Source organism: Crocuta crocuta, unplaced genomic scaffold, assembly GCF_008692635.1.
Source record: "Crocuta crocuta isolate KB4526 unplaced genomic scaffold, BGI_CrCroc_1.0 scaffold231, whole genome shotgun sequence".
Classification (NCBI taxonomy): domain Eukaryota; kingdom Metazoa; phylum Chordata; class Mammalia; order Carnivora; family Hyaenidae; genus Crocuta; species Crocuta crocuta.
In genome coordinates, this window is record NW_027528357.1 from 6,483,273 (window position 1) to 6,497,452 (window position 14,180).

Sequence of the window (14,180 nt, forward strand, 5' to 3'; positions counted from 1 at the left end):
AGGAATATTGCAGGAGAAGTGTGATTCCATGTAGTAAATTCATTTTCTTCAGCAGACTAAGTGCATGAAAGCTTACAGTAAGCTATAACTTCAGAAATTATTTAAGCTACCCCTGGGGCCTCACAGTGGAACCGCATATCTTCTCAGTAGGGTATGGAAAAGAGCAATTAGGAGAACGTCTCCAACGTGGAAGAGACCCTGGAAGACGGGCACAGCCTCCAGTTAACCAGCTGACTAGGATGTTGTGATAACAGGTTGGTGTTGTCTGCAGATAGTAGGGGGTAAAATGACCAACTACACTCTGGATGATCCGTACCTCAGCTTCATGCACCAGTATTTGCTGTTTGGGTGCCAGAAATGGGCTCCTTCACCTAAACCATACGTCTTCCATTCAGTCCATGCTGTGGAACAGAACGGTCCAAAAATTTATATTCTGGGACTTTGAAATCTTTAGAAAGTAGGGCGAAATTTTTTTAGTTGCTTGATGTTGGCATCTGCCACCTGGTGCCCCACTCTTGGGAAATATACAAGGCCACCGAGCAAATGGGTATATATTTTTAAACAACAGAATCCACATGGGTCATAGGAGACAGGTAATATTTCTTACTACACTAAAGGTATTACATTGGTCCTAAAACAATATCTTAATAGATCATACCCTCTAAGGATGGGTAAAGCAATTCTTAAGCTTTACCAAGTGCACACATACAGTAATTATATATGGTATGAATGTCTACAGACGTGTATGTAGATGTGCATCTATGGAAAAGTAAAATTCATGTGTGCATATGCATATGCGTGTGCACACATGTATACATACATGAATGCATATAAACATACATGCAAAATCACCATATCTACCCTGGAATAGAGAACTTGACTACTTAAATTGTTATTTATATGTTTTAATCAATAATACATTATTTTCCCAAGTAATTTGCAGTCTTTAAATCATTGCATTCTTATTAAGAAATTTATTTAGCACAAATACGCTATCAGATTCTGGCATGTTGGCCATTAGAATAAAGCAATTGGGGGTGAAGTTTGCTGCATTGCCATCGTGTATCTGTGTGAGTCCAAGAAAATCCAGATGAGGATCCCAGAAGAGTTTTTAGGTTTCTACAGATTTCAGAACCATGTTGATAAGTGGACAGTGTGCTTAGATGATCTTGCAGTGCCAATTCTCCTGTGCACAAACCTCAAGGCATTTGTTGTACAAAACAACATGTGCAAAAGTCATCTCACATATAGCATTTAATGTTTTGTGAATGAATGAATGAATGAATGAATGAATACACAGTGAGACCCAGCTGTATACCAGCACAACTGAAACAAACAGGTCCAACTCTTCTATCCCCAGTGGTGGGTGACCAGTTAACTGCCTAAGTGCCTCCAGGTAGCAAGCTGAGCCCTCAGAAGCCATAGAATTCTTCCAGGTCAGCAGAGAGAGACCGTAAAAACAGAAGGAAACTACAGGAGCTTCAACTCTTCATTTCATGAGAATTCCTAAAATACAAAAGATCTAAAAGGAAATTTACATTCAGCCCTATATCTTTGTGCATCAGAGAAATCCATGTACCTCCACAGCTACTTGCACAGACTTGGCGAATTCTTCAAGAAGTAAACATGGGTAGATACCCATTCTCTAATGCCTAAAGTGACAAATTTTGAAAAGGTAGCAATACTACAAACATTGCAAAATCCACAATATTAACATAATTTTAACTAATTAACTGTCTAACACATACCTTTATAATGCTCTTTTCCATGTAATTTTGACTTCGTAGTCTCAATTGCATGATGACAAAAATTTTATAATAGTTTTTCAGAAGCAAAAACAAAAGATCAGTCTTTATAGTCTTTCTTCTACTATGATTGATCAAAATTTATTTTTTTATTATTGATAGCATTGAAAATTTCTTTCAACTTCCCAACATGTACTATATGTTTTAGGGGAAAAACTCTTAAGTTTCTTTCATCTACAATCTATGAGAGTTCACTTTTCCTGTGCAGGGAATCATCTTAAATACCCCCATATTCTTTAAGGATGGTTTCAAGAGTACACATTCCTTTCACAATAGAACTTCCAATCCTACACTTATTTTTCCTTGATGCTGTATAAGTCATTAGAGTGGAAAGCCAGAATATTCCTGGTAGTCATTCTTTCGCTGAGGCAGCTCATAATAACCTAATTCTACATGAAAGTAATTGTGAACACAAAAAAACATCCTACTCAATTCACACTACATTCTCTGTTCAACCTCCCTTCCATCACATCTCAAAAATGTTTATGGCTCCTCCAATACCATCTGACATGAAGGAAACTCAATGTGAAAATAGAAATTTTAATTGGTTGCAATTAAAATGTCTTATTTTTTAAATTTTTACACACTGCTAGGGCCTTGGAAGGGGCCTTGCAAGTGAGGAGGCTTCACAGGGTATAGCCTCCTCTGATCACTGAATGCAAGAATAATTTATCTGAGGTCCCTCAGAGCTTGCTTTCGCTGTCCAATCTTCCTGCTTATTTCAAGAGAATTTACCAAAGCTCTGCATTATGAGCTGGGATCCCATATCCAATGCCTCAATCAGCATTTTAAGGAAGTAAAGAATCAGACCTTGATATTTAGAGCTAAAAAGGACATTGTCAACCACATACTGCCCTTCTCTCTTCCACATATGATTAAACTGAAGTCCAAATAAATCCCATTCTACTTATAAGAAAACTGGTTCTTTGAGATATTAGGTTTCTTGGTAAACTGTATAGTTGGGGGTTTTAACCCAAACAATCTCTTTCCAAAGTCAACATCCTTGATCACCATGCAATATCCACCTGCAACTACCTACATGGGTATGATCTCCTCCCATAATGTTTTTGCATTGTTTTTATCAGTTCAAAAATTATTTTCACATACGTTTGATTTCTTGACTGTTATACTGCCCTTAAAAATAAATGTTATACAAATTATTATTATCCCATTTTATAAATGAGAAAATTAATGGTTAGAGGCATTAAGATATTTATGTTATCAATGAATGACATAGGTGATCTTTAAATCCATTTCTTTCTATCCTAAATCCTGTGTTCTTTTTTCTTACTCCCCTTGAACTTTGAACCATTAGATCAACTATATTTACAACTCTCCTGACCCCTCAGTGTTCATCAGGATCAATAGCAGCAAGATCGGGCCTATAGAAGCAAGACTAGGCTAGAGCCGAAATGTTTTTCTTATTGCCTCTTCTCAATAGGCCTGTGTCTGAATTCTTCCTCTACAGTTACAGAATTCTGACATCTTTCTTATTGAAAACTATTGAAAAAAATATTGGAATTTGAAAAGTTCAGTTAAAAGCTTATTTGACTTCAATTGCAAATATTCCTTTTCTGCATGTTTCACATTTGAAGTGTAACCTGATTAAATGATAAATCTGAAGACTGTTACTCAAGGATGTAGTTTATTCCTTCATAAAAGCACTTGTTTACTTCCTGCAAGATCTCAGTGTACTCTGTGGTCTCATCAACCCCAAAGTAGGGGTACGGTTTTGCCTGTTCTTCCTTCTCTTCATGTTTTTCCCTGTAAACCATTTCAGTTAAAATAAAGTGGATTGATAGTGGATCAGAGTTGGAGACATCAATATGAACTCATGGTTAGCTTGATATAGATACAGATGGTTACATTTAGAAACATGTATAGATATGTGTACATAGGAGATTACTATACATACTTATATTTCCTTGTCCTGTCAGCTGTCAGCTCTAAAGGAAACACCCCAATAGGAAGTAGCATACCTAATGCTCGGATCTTCATTTCTAATACCATCTCCAATAAAAGGAAGAAAGATTCCTTAGAGGAATGGTTGATTCTAGGACTGAGGCATGAAATATACAAAGTGAGCATGCAATATCTTGCCATGCCAGGAGGGGAGGAAGGAAGGAAGGGAGAGAAGGAGAGAGGGAATAAAAGGGAGGAAGGAAAGGAAGACAATAATGATAGAAGTATGGGGGCGCCTGGGTGGCTTAGTTAAGCGTCCGACTTTCGCTTAGGTCATGATCTTGCGGTTTGTGGGTTCGAGCCCCACGTCGGGCTCTGTGCTGACTGCCAGCTCAGAGCCTGGAGACTGTTTCAGATTCTGTGTCTCCCTCTCTCTCTGACCCTCCCCTGCTCGCGCTGTCTCTCTCTCTTCTAGAAATAAATAAAACATTAAAATAAATAAATAAATAAATAAAAATTAAAAAAAAAAGATAGAAATATGTCAAGGGATATAGGAGCAGATTGAAAGACCTCCCAATGGCTAAAGCTGAAACAGTTCAAGCAACAAAATAAAGTAGTGCTGGATTATAACCGAAAGAACAAAAATAAATATCCATGGACCCAAACTGATATAAAGAAATGATTAAATGATTAAGTAAATACATAGGGGAGAATAAATAAATCTCCTTTGAAGACATGTTCCAAATATTTTATGTAGATACTTTACCCTCAAGGGTAATGTGATGTCCTGAATGGGATCCTGGAAAAGGAAATTAAGTAAAAACAAGGTAAATTTTAATAAACTATGGGCTATAGTTAATAGTAACAATAATGCATCAATATTGTTTATTAAGGGGAACCTGGGTGGCTCAGTCTGTTCTGACAGCTCAGAGCCTGGAGCCTATTTCAGATTCTTTGTCTCCCTCTCTATCTCTGCCCCTACCTTGATCACACTCTGTCTCTCTCTCCCTCTCTCTCTCTCTTAAAAATAAATAAACATTAAAAATATTTTTAATATCATTCATTAATTGTAAAAAATGCACCATACCTACGTAAGATGTTAATAGCAAGGGACACTGGGTGCCAGGTATATGAGAAATCTCTGTACTATCTTTTCAACTTTTCTGTAAATCTAAACTTATTTTAAAATAAAAATATTATTTTAAAAGTACCTCTGTAGCTTAAAAGAAAACTAAATAAAATATTATATTAATAATAGTTTCAAGAAAGAATCCACTTGACAAGTACTGACGGCTACCTATGCTGAGGAATAGTAACTTTGGAGAACAAGAACAAATATACACACACATTTAAAATTTTAACTTCAAAATTAAATACTGTACATGTTACTTAAAATCATTGTGCTTGAGTCTTTCCCAAATATCTATAACACATGTCCATTAAATGGGCAAATAAGCATTTACATATGAGATTCAACTGACAGCTTTTACCCACTTTACAGATGGTGTAGAATTTTGTGTCAAGAGTTTATACAGTTTAGGTTTATGAACACAGTTACAATTGAAAGCCCTTCTTAAAGATGAGAACTCCAAAGAGCTCCATCTTACACTTATACAATAAGAGCACGCTTGACATTTTTCTCTTGAAGCATCTGGTTTGTGCTTTGACTATTGTTAGAAAGCCAGCTAATACACATAAAACGAGATAAAACTGGACAAAATATTCTTGCAGACGAAATTCAAGTCCCCACTGAGAAATCAGTCCTTATCTTGACCCAAGTTACTTTAATGTTGAGTTCAGTAATAATATGAAGACAAAAGGAAAGTTTCCAACCTAGATTTATCACATGGTAGTAGCCGTGGCTGCATTTTACCATCAGATTTTGAGAAGACATATCCTTTAGTTAGGCAGCTGTCTTTTAAAAAATAAAATGAAATGAAATCCCCAACAGAATACTTTAATTATTTGTCACCTCAGCCAATCAAATCCCAAAATGTATCTAAACTTTTGGACAATACTTCAACAATATAACCATATCAATTAATAGAATTTGAACAATCTGAACAACCTTTCTGAAGTATTATGAAGCACTGTGTTATAAACAAACATGTAAAAATAGGATTGAGTGTACTGGTGTGGGATAGAGAGAAAGGCTATGGTGAAAAAGGTAAGAGAGCAACAGAGAAAGATTATTCTGAAAATGGACAGTTGGAAAAATTTGTACTAATATCATAGAAGCTGAGAGCAGAAATAAATAGATATGTAAACGTGTAAACAGGTTATCTGTAAAGGAAAGTAGACCTCATTCAAGATGGTATGCCCTTGTAATGATACAATAATATTTACTGATTAAGCACATAGGTATTTGGGGTGCCTGGTTAGCTCAGTCAGTTGAGCACACGACTTCAGCTCAGGTCATGATCCCAGAGTCCTGGGATCGAACCCCACGTCAAGCCTCGAGCTGAGCATGGAGCCTGCTTAAAATTCTCTCTCTCTCTCTCTCTCTCTCTCTCCCCCCACCCCCGCTCCCTCGCTCATGCACACTCTCTCTCTTTAAAAAAATTTTTTTTTAAAGTTTTTAAAAAGGTTTTATAGGGGCACCTGGGTGGCTCAGTTGGTTGAGCGTCCGACTTCAGCTCAGGTCACGATCTCATGGTTCATGGGTTCAAGCCCCGCATCGGGCTCTGTGCTGACAGCTAGCTCAGAGCCTGGAGCCTGCTTCAGATTCTGTATCTCCCTCTCTCTCTGACCCTCCCCTGCTCATGCTGACTCTCTCTCCCTTTCTCAGAAATAAATAAAACATTAAAAAAAAAAGTCTGTTTCTTAAAAAAAAAAAGTTTTTATAAAGCCTGTAAGTATTTGACTAACAAACTTACATCATTCTCTCTATTTAACTATAAAAAATGTCAGTGAGCTGGTAAATATTCCAACACAACAATACATATTTTTTATTTAATTTTTTTAATGTTAGTTTTGAGAGACAGAGCATGAATGGGGGAGGGGCAGAGAGAGGGAGACACAGAATCCAAAACAGGCTCCAGGCTCTGAGCTGTCAGCACAGAGCCTGACATGGGGCTCAAACTCATAGACCGAGAGATCATGACCTGAGCCGAGGTCGGATGCTTAACCAACTAAGCCACCCAGGCACCCCAACAATATGTATTTTTATTTTTAAAAATTAGTAAGAGCAAAAAATATTGCCACAAATCGAGGAAAATTTGAGGGTGGAGAAGGTGGTTAGGATAATTTGCAAATTTGGGTGACAACCCTTTGTGAAACGATGTGTTGTCTTGCCAATGGGGAAAGATTTCCAGGCCTTCCTTTACTCGACATTCAGAATATGGCATTTCTACAGTAAAGCAAATACTTTCCCATAAATCCAACTCTTCAAAAACTTTGATACATATAAAATAATTTTTTTGTGAGTGTCTTTGCTGATACACTCAAAATCCTTCCAATTTTTTATGTGTTTGTATCTGACTATTTTTACAAAGATGACTGAATAAATACTCTGGCTTCAAGCCTTGGGCCAGTTTTCAGGGGGAGAATAATTTTTTTTCTTATTATTTAAACCTTCATCTTATTCTACAAGTCACGAGGATTGTTCTTTGGGAAATGTTCACTCTAGTCTTATCTCAATGCAGCTTCATACCAGTTAAATGAAGAAAATGCTCTTTCTCTCCAAATATGGGGAAACTGAGACCTGGAGAATAAAAGTGATCTGTCCAGGGTCACAAGTGATGTCAAAGACAGAAGCTGAAGCTCAACAACATCCTCTCTCTTCTCAGTCATTGGCATGAAGGCCTATTGCCAAAACCCCATTTTTCAGAGTCAGGTATATATTCGGCAACCTATCATTAAACTATTATTAATAATAAAAGTCCTTCATTTTTTGAATCTGTTACCCAAGACACATACATAAAACAACAAATGTTCCCAAAGATAAAAGAATGGTGGTGTTTAAAACTATAGGAAAACAAACTGAAACATTAAATATCTAAAGAGCAAACTAAAAAAAATCATGGTTCTTTTATTAAAGTGACCAGTTGTCTCTTGAATAGCATTATGGATTATTACAAAGCTGAGAAAAATAGATTTTTTATTCCTTCTGTCCCGTATTTGTTGAGCACTAGATACAATGTGCAGAAAAGAAAAAAAATAAATAAAAGGAAAACTAAGAAATCTTTAGCTACATATGTGTATTTTTTACTTAGCAAACATTGACATGGTGTTCACTATGTGTCTGGTACTGTTGTAAGCACTTTTACAAATATTTACAAAAATTGAAGCAATGTAAAGCTCTAGGAGACAAGCACTAAAATTATCCCTATTCTCAGATGCAGAAACTGGGCAGAGAAATGTTATTTATCTCAAGTCACAAGGATGGAAAGTATTGCAAAGCTGGGATTCAAATGTAAGTGGCCTGCTTCCAGAATGCAGGCTGAGAATCACAACTCTCTACTACCTTTGTTTAACAGTTTAATCAATATTTCCATGAAAGTAACTATTCTCTTCAAATTTTTAGAGCACTTTGTTAAGTGACGGTTGCCGTAAGTGATGGATTTGAAGAAAACATTGATAAGGTTCTATCAGACTCTTATCTATGTGCTATGAACAATAACTGTTTATTTCACAATGCTATGAAGATTTTATTAATTTTTAGAAAGCAGATCAGTAAAATCAAGAAACTGAGTGACATCACTTTAGTTAAATGCCCAGCACAGTCCCTGATTATGAAATACATCCTTGTTCTTTCAGCTGTTCCCCTGATAAATTTGAAAATTCATCTTTCATAGTCCATCAATATATTTATTGAATAACTATTATGGGCCAGGTACAGAGCTGTGGAACATGGGAAATTTTTATCAGATACAAGGCTTTTTCTCCTCTAGAAGCTTATCATCTAGTTGAGATCCTAAAATATATTTACCAAATAAGCAACTAAGAATGCAAAGCAGTAAATAATAAATGTCAAAAGAGTATTACAGATAATAAGTTCTATAAGGAAGTTAGGAGCCTGTTCTTTATGCTCCAGTAGTTCATTACACATACCCTTATTAGAGCAATTATCACATTGTAATTATTCACATGCTGTGTCTAATTTACCTGCCTGTCTCCTCCATTAGAATGTTAGCCCCTTGAGGGCAAGGATGCAGTTTTATTCCTTCATTGTTTAGCACAATGTTTAGCACGTTGTCTGGTATATAATAAATGCTTAACATATGTTTGGTGAATAAATGAATGAAGTTTATAGAAGGCAGGCACTTCTTCTGTGGCTAGTGTAGCAGAATGGTTAATCTCTGGAGTCAGGTTGCACTGATCTGGATCTTAGCTCTACCTTTAAGAAGTTATATGGCCCTGAAAATTTTACTTGATTTCTCTGCACTTCCTTTTGCTCATTGAAGATTTAAATAATGGTGCCTTTCTTTATTGGCTAATTTTACTATGGAACAAATCACCCCAAAAGTGAATGGCTTGAAACAGCAGCCATTTATTTCCTTAAGAGTTCTGTGTGTCAGTAAATTTGGGCTATGTTTGTTCTCCTCTCTTGGCTGGGCTCATTCATACATCCGAGTTCAGTTATCAGGTCAACTGGGACCACGTGGTATCTCATCTGCCACCAGGCCAACCCGGACTTTTTCATATGGCAGCTGGCAAGATTCAAAGAGGGAAAGTTGAAGCACACAAGGCCTTTTGAGGCTCAGACTTGGAACTGGCACACAGTCACTTCTGGCACATTCTATTGATCAAACAAGTCATAAGGCTACCTCACACTCAAGGAGTGGGGAAATAGACTTCACTCTTGATGGGAACAACAGCAAAGCCACCTTGTAAAGGGGTGTTTATACCAGAAGGATGAAGAGTTGGAACCATTCTTACAATCTACTATACTCTGTCATGGGATTAGCAAAAGGTTTAAGAAAATAAAACATTTAAAGGATTTCGGTTAGTGTCCACCAAACGAGTAATGAGTTCAGTAAGAATTAGCTACAATCATTCTGTTCAAGGTTGTCAGGAAGAGTTTCAGTGTGGAAAGAAATGAGTTTAATCTTGAGAAATGGGTGGGATTTCTATATGTAGAGAACCAAGGCCTCCTGTAGGAATATAATGTAATCATGTGGTATGAAAGCGGGATGTATACAGAAAGCAGCTAACAATAGACTTCCCAGAAGAGCTAGAACAAGAGCCTAGGAACCTGGGACACTGGCCAAGGAGTTGGGCTTGACCCTGGGGTGATAGTAACCATTGGCTTTTGACTAAATGCTAGCCAACAGCGTCATTACTTACCTTTAACTTTTACTTTACTTATTTATTTTTATTTTTTTGTTCTTCAATAAGTTTCTTGATGCTGATGGTTTTGTGATATTTCTGGCCATATCTACCCATGATTTAAAATAGAAACTTATGACTTTTGTCTTGGTTATGCCTCTCCCTGGCTTTGAGGATCTAGGAGGTCCTTTTTTGTTCAATTTTATTGTAAAGATGGGATAATTTCCCCCTTCATCCATTTTACAAATGGTGGCAATCATAAAGGCCAGGCCACAGGAAGAAGTATTTACTAACCCAAAGAAACACAGGAGACACCAGGCTGTGATGTTTATACAACTTGGGGATTATAATCATAAATCTTAAGCAGGAAAGTCAAGAATGAGGAAAATAAAGTGTGAATGTGGCTACCCCTTCATGTGAAGCAGCAAAAGACTTCTGGAACTGTTCTGAAGATCATCTTAAATTCATCCAGTCCAGTGAGATGGTCCTACGCAACCAGAGCCACTGATTCGCCTGGGTCCCTGCCACCCTGAAGGCTGACGGGACTGCTCGGAGCTGGGGGCAGCTCTAGTAGACTGCTCAGGGGCACTAGCTTTAGAGTCTCTCCACTGTACATACTTTCAATGCAGATTCACCGATGAATAATTTTGATAATTCTGTCGAAGTATGAAGACTGCTTGAATTACATGACTACATGATCATATTTAGTTTTTTTTTTTTTATAAGACAATTCCGGCTTCTCTTATGCCATGTGAAATCCATCCTGCTGAGTGCTCTTGACTAGTCACGTCCTTCCTGCCATTTTAAAAACAATAGTGGCAGAGATGCAAACGGCTGATAGTGCTCAGCAGGACAGATCAAACACACAGATGCAATTGCTGTATGTTGAACAGTGAAGTAGGAGAAAATTCAAATACTTACAATCGCTTAGTAGCTAGCATCTGATTGCTGCAAATTGAATCTTTCATAACAGGATTTATTGTAAATAGTGTCATATCATTTGTGAGTTCTGTAACAATTTCGGTCAAAACCAGTGCAAGATATTGGAGGTGTGAGGCTTACATGATATATATGCCAGTTTACACACAGATTATGAAGAGATTTTTTATTACCAATATTTTTAATTGCGGACCAAACAGCCACATTGTAATTTTTTCTCTGAAATTTTAAACATTCTCAAATAGTGTAACTTTAAAACCCAGGAGAAAACAGCCTAGCCACTTCATTTCAACAGCTGTATTAGAATTTTGCAAGAACCCCAATCCTTCTTTTCCCCTTCCATTCTAGTTGTTAAAGAAGCATCAAAATTATAGATAGTTAAAATTTTTGAAATGTCCCTTTCAGATTGTTTGACAGCAGCAAAGATCCTTGTAATCATAACTAGCGATCAATATATCTTACCAGTAAAAATTACATATAATTCAAAATCTAGATATTTTGAGATCTGCAAAGCACATCTTACTTCCTTTATGATAAAATAGAAAGATGGCAATAGCTTAAGTGATCAATACTCTTACTGACCTTTGAGTTTAGTGCCAAATACTTCATTGGAAGCTCATAAAAGATAAACACCAAAAGCATACTATACAAATTGTACTTTCAGTGTATGAGATTTGGTGATACTCCACATACTTGATAGCTTTAACTGCTAATGACACAATTTCCCCCCTCCCCAAAAAAAGAGTCTATATTACAATTATACAGTCTTCTTGTTCAGGACCTCAATAGGAGAAATTCAAAAAAGGGAAGATTCAAAACAAATAGTAAGGCCAGAATATTTGGGTAATCTGTTCTTTTTCATTTCCCTGCTCTAAACAAAAAATCCTTTTCTATTATTTTACCATGTATTTGAGCTTTTTGTTACACATACGAATATAAAATGCAGCATCTCAACAAGATGTGAATAAAGTGTCTTAGTCTCAGACCACCTAGGACCTTGATGGAGAAGGGCCTTTGTGAAGGGTAAAATTCTTCAGTTGGATCCTTCTTCATTTATTGAAGAGCAAATATCCCACATGCACGTTAATGTTTATTATTCTAAATGGGGAATTCCTTATTTCTAGACCGAAGAATTTTCAGTTCTCCTCCCCCCCTCACTTAAGCAGGTTTCTTTCCATCTCTCACAAATCAAAAAAGAAGGTGGAAAGACAACCTTTCAGTGGTGCTCTGATGTGTATTTTAATAAGTTTACTAATCAGAGCACATATAAATTAGAATGAATCATATTCATATCCTTAATAGCAAAGAAAACTCAATTTAACTCATATCCAGCTTTCTTTCATGTTCCTTTTATTCAAGGGCATGCCTTTCTTTCTCCCCCCCCCCTTTCTTTCTTGGACACCTCCAACCCCCATTGACAACCAAAATGCAGGGCTATAAATGTAAGGGTGCAATACATCATGAGATAAGTCTAGAGAACATGTCCTCTACCAAAATGCACATGAATCTCTGGTACAGCTAAAATTCCAGAATCACTCTGGGCTTTGTTCCGCATGCTAAGCAGGGTCAAAACTGTGAGCTCTATGTGGTCATCCTTATATACCAGATGAGGTCCAAAGTTTAAAGGTCACATTTGTGAAATTGCAGCGGGGTGTCTTAGCACTTGATTCTCGCTCCTGCAAATCAAAGACTCCTAATTGAAAGACAAATCTGACAATATGATAATCTTTCAATTAAAAAAAAAAGTGACTTCTGAATCCTTATCTGTTGAAGAGCTAACACAGAAGTTCAGAGATGGTTGCTTAACCAGACAAAATAATAGAGAAAATATGTTTTCCAACAAGATCATGAAGCTTGAACAGTGCAGGGAAACACACATGAAGCGAAGGGCTGTCCTCTATTCCCTCCTACCGGTTCTAATTCCCCTCCCCCCCAGTTTGTACACTCAGCCACTCACACTTAGGCAAGGGTTAGTGTGTTCCACATCAGAGTCAAACCCCAAATATCAAGACACTAGAAAGTGGCATCTTGGCATACTTTGAGATCAGAAGGTTTCTGCATTTCCTGGTGGGGGTGGGGTGGGGGAGCAGCACACCAGTGTAGTGAAATCTGGAAACAACAGCATATATACAGACACAAAAAAAAGTTTGCATATTGCACAGAGCGCTTGAAGATCATAAATCTATGCATGAGAAAGATGTAGTGGAAATTTTGGGGGGGATTAGAGTTTATTTTTGTCATCTCTGTGAGACAGCTACTCATTCATCCAGATCACAGCTAAGAAAAAAGCTGGTCACAGAAATTAGCAGTTTCAGCTCAGCAGCGAAGTCGCCAGCCTGTGAAGGCAGAGAGAAATTGACTAATTAGCAATGCGCACTAAAACTTGACGGTTCTTTATAGAGAGAGAGAAGAGAGAGGGAGAGAGAGGGAGAGGGAGGGAGGGGGGGCTCGCTTTTTCCCCTTCTTTCTTCCAAAGATGTTTGAAATCGCAGTCATTTACGCTCGACAATTTTTACAATAGCCTTGAGCCATAATTTTGCGAGTCTCTCCAGCATCCATCCCCCTGTATGGTCTCTCTCTACTGGCCAAGCACGACCGTTTCTCTCCCCAACCGTGGATTTCCTATTACTCTCGTTACGACTCACTGAGCCCCAGGCCCAAGGATAATGATGTGTTGTTTCTTGGTAGCATAATTTGTCACACGTACATTTTTTCTTCTTCTTCTCTTGCAGAAAGCTCTGCTCCCTCTCTCTCTCTCCCTCTCTCTCCCTCTCTCTCCCTCTCTCTTTCTCTCTTTTCTCCCTCTCCTACATTTTCTTGCTGTTGCTAATTCATGGTGATCAAATGATGTACGACAAAATAAATTGTAAAGAGTGACTGCCTGGAGTTGGGAACCAGAAGGTGTTTTCCCCCTCCCAAGGAGAGAGCAAACCTTTAAAAAGGAAGGACAATTGATTTTTGGGGGGGAGCTTAAGTGAGCCTTGACTTTGCAGCTGGTTGAAAGCAGGTAAGTTTCTGGCCTTGTGTCTGCCTTGTGTGTATTTTGTTCTGTCTTTTGGGTTGTTGGCGGGGGGAAGGGACGGGAAGGGAGGCTGTCGGGNGGGGAGGGAGCTCGAGGGAGGCTAGGGTCCACCTGGAACGGGATGGTAAAGTGAGTCGAGAGGAGCCCAGTGGGGTCTGAATGGGAAGCCGGCGATCCAGGGCTGGCGCCAGGCAGGGCAGGGAGGGAGCCGCAGTGCAAGGGGCAGGTCCGGCGGGATCCCT